Here is a 5,219-nt window from a genome sequence, read left to right on the forward strand (position 1 = left end):
TTTAACTGTTAACAGGACAGGGTTTCAGTAGTTTAACTGCTAACAGGACAGGGTTTCAGTAGTTTAACTGTAGCTTGGAGAGAGAAGATTTACACATTTAACCTCAGCATTTAACCTCTACAAGATCGGTCCCCCCCCCCCCACCCCACCCGCGGGACGGTTGAGCTAACGTAGGCTAATGTGATTAGCATGAGGTTGTAAGTAACAAGAACATTTCCCAGGACATAGACATATCTGATATTGTCAGAAAGCTTACATTCTTGTTAATCTAACTGCACTGTCCAATTTACAGTAGCTATTACAGTGAAATAATACCATGCTATTGTTTGAGGAGAGTGCACAGTTACGATCTTGAAAATGTATTAATAAAACAATTAGGCACATTTGTGCAGTCTTGATACACATTTTAACAGAAATGCAATGGTTCATTGTATCATTTTAAAACTTTGCACACACACTGCTGCCATCTAGTGGCCAAAATCTAAATTGCTCCTAGGCTGGAACAATACATTATGGGCTTTCTCTTTCATTTCAAAGATTATWAAAAAAAATCAAATAAAGCATGTTTTTTCATTGTATTATCTTTTACCAGATCTAATGTGTTATTTTCTCCTACATTAGATTCACATTTCCACCAACTTCAAAAGCGTTTCCTTTCGCATGGGCAGTTAGATTTGAGAATGTCATTTTAGGTTAAAAATTGAAACAAAGGGTCCGATCCTAAAGTTAACACATTCCGGAGAGAAACGTCATGCTCAATATTTGTTGAGGAAAAAATGTTTTGTATGAATTGTTTTTGTGTGTTTGTAAGTGTGTGTTTAATTTGAATAGTTTTTGTAGATGTATAGGTTTGTCTGTGTCTGTTGGTCCTTTCGTGTGTTTTTTTTTGTGTGTTCTTTGAAACTCCTGTATTAATCTGTCTCTCCTCTCCTTTCCCCCCTCCCTCTCCCCCCTCCCACCCCCCCAGGGCAGTGTGTGTAGAAGTCATCAGATTTCCCCTCAGGAGTTCCTGGGGGAGCTGAAGTCAGGAGTGACTGACGAACGCCTCATGGCCTGTCTGGACTCTCTCCGTGTCTCCCTCACCAGCAACCCTGTCAGGTAGGAATCAAGCAAAACACCACAGCCAAGCGACACACACAACACACACACACCACACACACACACCCACAACACACAAACGCACACCACACAACACACACACACACACACCACACATTGTTCAACCCTGTCAGGTTCCTTGTTCACTAACTCGTTCTGGACTGACTGATCTTAGTACTTCCTGGGTCTGGACTGATCTGATCTCAGTACTTCCTGGGTCTGGACCTGACCTGATCTCAGTACTTCTGTGTCTGGATGACCTGATCTCAGTCTTCCTGGTTCTGCGACTGACCTGATCTCAGTACTTCCTGGGTCTGGACTGACCTGATCTCAGTATTCCTGGGTCTGGACTCGACCTGATCTCAGTTCTTCCTGGTTCTGGACTGATCTGATCTCAGTACTTCCTGGGTCTGGACTGACTGATCTCAGTTCTTCCTGGTTCTGGACTGATCTGATTCAGTACTTCCTGGTCTGGACTGACCTGATCTCAGTACTTCCTGGTTCTGGACTGACCTGATCTCAGTTCCTCCTGGTCTGGACTGGCCTGTGTCTCCACACCACAGCTTGTATGTTAACTACTGTAGCCCACCTGTAAAGGCTTGGTCTTCTCCTAGCTATAGCTCACTTTCTTTCCCCTTACAATGTTCCTCGCCCCCACCTCTAGAGTCCGGCCCCTGGGTTGACCATCATGTCCTTGTCCCCCCCACCTTAGAGTCGGCCCTGGTTGACATATGTCTCTGTACTCCCACCTAGAGTCCGGCCCCTGGTTGACCATATGTCTCTGTCCCCCCCCCACTCTAGAGTCCGGCCCCTGGTTGACCATATGTCTCTGTCCCCCCCACCTCTAGAGTCGGCCCCTGGTTGACCATATGTCTTCTGTACCCCCCCCCCCCACCTCTAGAGTCCGGCCCTGGGTTGACCATATGTCTCTGTACCCCCCCCCCCCACCTCTAAGTCCGGCCCTGGTTGACCATATGTCTCTACCCCCCACCTCTAGAGTCCGGCCCTGGTTGACCATATTGTCTCTGTACCCCCCCACACTCTAGAGTCCGGCCCCTGGTTGACCAATGTCCTCTGTACCCCCCGCCTACTAGAGTCCGGCCTTGGTTGACCATATGTCTCTGTCCCCCCCCCACCTCTAGAGTCCGGCCCTGGTTGACCAGTCATGTCTCTGTCCCCCCACACTCTAGAGTCCGGCCCCTGGTTGACCATATGTCTCTGTCCCCCCCCCACACCTCTAGAGTCCGGCCCCTGGTTGACCATATGTCTCTGTCCCCCCACCCTCTAGAGTCCGGCCCCTGGTTGACCATATGTCTCTGTAACCCCCCCCAACCTCAGAGGTCCGGCCCCTGGTTGACCATATGTCTCTGAACCCCCCCACCCTAGAGTCCGGCCCCTGGTTGACCATATTGTTCTGAATCTCGGAGCCTCCGGAGTGGGCAGCGGTCTAGATGCGTCCTACAAACCCTTAATTCGATCCCGGGTGTATCACGGCCGTGATCGGAAGTCCTTAGCGCGGCGTCGTCGGGTTAGGGAGGTTGGCCCGGGCTAGGCCGTCATCGGTAAAAGTAAGAATTTTTGTTTTTACTGATTGTTAGTTAAATAAAAAATACCAACTACCCGCTCTCTCTCCCTTCCTCCGCAGCCTTCCCCTCTCTCCCCTTCTCTCCGCCAGCCTCCCCTCTCCCCCCTTCTCCGCCAGCCCCCCCTCCCTCCCCCTTCTCCGCCAGCCTCCCCCTCCCTCCCCTTCTCGCCAGCCTTCCCCTTCTCGCTTCGTCGCCAGCCTTCCCCTCTCTCCCCTTCTCCGCCAGCCTTCCCCTCCCGTCTCCCCCTTCTCGCCAGCCTTCCCCTCCCTCCCCTTCTCCCGCCAGCCTCCCCCCGTCACACGGTGTCGGGGTTCAGAGCAAAGCGAACACACCATGCTGGGACTCATTAATATGTATTACATCTACAGCAGCAATGCCCCAGCTCTCATCCTCCCCCCCCCCCCTCCGCTTTTTTAATTGTTTGATGCTATCGTCGACGAGCTTCCCGCTGCTTCACCCGCTCCTGTATCACAAAACATGACACAAACTCTCACCGGGAGGCGACCGCATGCGCCCGCCGACCGTAAATACGTTTGGGAATAATCAAATAACAGGTTGTACTTTTTTCCCCGTTCATTGCCGTTGGTTGCAGCTCCTGGTACCGTTTCTGTTAATGCTAAGTGCAGCTAGACGAGAGAGAGAGAGCTGCAGGCAATGGAAGGGGGACTAGAGACATATTAACATAAATGTTGATCAGTTAATACACACACGCCTTTTTAAATGGGGATTTTTTTTTTAATTTTTATTTACGTGTCTCCTTGCAGAGTCCTTGGGTTGTAACTGTTCATTAATGGTTCTGACTGCTACCAACGTGGAGGGTCTGACCCTGGCTACCACGCTGGAGGTTCTGACCTTGTTACCACGGCTGGAGGGTTCTGACCTGTTACACGCGGTAGTGAGGGTTCTAACCTGTGTTACCACGCTGGAGGGGTTCTGACTGTTACCGCTACGCTGGAGGGTTCTGACCTGTTACCCAGCTGAGGTGTGGTGTCTGACCTGTTACCACGTAAGTAACGCCGGAGGCGTTCTGACCCGTTACCAGTTGCAGCTGGGGTTCTGAACCGTTTACCACGCTGGAGGGTTCTGACTGTTACCAACGCTGGATCGGGTTCTGACCTGTTACCGTGGACGCGAAGTTCTGACCTTTACCAACGCTGGAGGGTTCTGACCTGTTACCACAGCTGGAGGGTTCTGACCTGTTACCACGCTGGAGGGTTCCTGACCTGTTACACGCTGGAGGGTTCTTCACTGGAGGTTCTGACCTTAGTTGGAGGTTCTAACCTGTTACCTACGCTGGAGGGTTCTGACCTGTTACCGCGCGTGACGTGGAGGGTTCTGACCTGTTACCACGCTGAGGTTCTGACCTGTTTACGCGACGCTGGAGGGTTCTACTGTTACCACGCTAGGAGTTCTGACCTGATTACCACGCTGTAGGGTTCTGACCTGTTACCGTCGCTGGAGTTCTGACCTGTTACCACTGGAGGTTTGACCTGTTACATTCGTTACGGCTCCTTCTGATCTAGACTATTTGAGGCTCACAACATTTCTTTAATCTAGCCTAAGACAATATTTTTTTACTCATCAAAAAAATAAAAAGAAAAAAAACATTTTACATTTTTCTATTCAAAAGTGGAAATACTCTTAAGTGACTGTAGGAAAATCTACTAATTTAAAAGTTTGAGAAGAGACCACACACAACAACAACACACACACAACACACACACACACACACCACACACAACAGAGAGAGATACTCTTTAGTCGAGGATGGTTGAGTATCGTGCTCATAAACCTATTACCCTCCTAGTTAAAGTGATTCCAACACATGCCGTTCACTACCTTTCTTTCAATTTTATTAAAGACTGCTGTCTATAATAGACTTAACATCAACTGCTAGAAAGAGGGGGAGGGAGGAGGGAGGACGGGGGGAGGAGAGGAGACGGGGGCAAGGAAAGGGGAGACGGGGGGGAGGGAGAGGGAGACGGGGGGGGGAGGGAGGAGGGGGAGACGGGGGGGGGAGGAGGGGGGAAGGGGACGGGAGGAGGATTGTAAACAGTTTTCACCGTGTCTGTAGTCTTTATGGCAGAATTCGTAAAATGTCATGAATCCCATTAGTTAATGGATGGAAATGCGGGAGAGGACTCTGTCGCTGTCTACGTGCGGACGGAACAATCATCCAACCACCGTGTCCCTTCCAGTCTCCCCTATGGCGTCCCAAATGGGATCCTATCCCCTTATAGTGCACTAGTTTTAGACCTATCCGCGTTTATAGTGCACTAGTTTTGACCAGGACCATGTGGGACTAGGCTTCCGTTTGGGACGAGGTCTTCTATTACTGCGTAGTCATTATTATTATTCAGGACACAGATCTGGTTTTACCTCTTTAGCCTAAAGTACACTTGATGAAAAGTAATCCATATTTTTTAAACTTTTTATTCAGCCGTGGCATCGCACGGACGGGAACGGAACAAGATTCCATTTGTTCCTCTTTTAAAGTGAAGATTTCTTTATTATCATTACACACACGAGGTCCTA

This window comes from Salvelinus sp. IW2-2015, unplaced genomic scaffold, assembly GCF_002910315.2.
Source record: "Salvelinus sp. IW2-2015 unplaced genomic scaffold, ASM291031v2 Un_scaffold4505, whole genome shotgun sequence".
NCBI lineage: Eukaryota > Metazoa > Chordata > Actinopteri > Salmoniformes > Salmonidae > Salvelinus > Salvelinus sp. IW2-2015.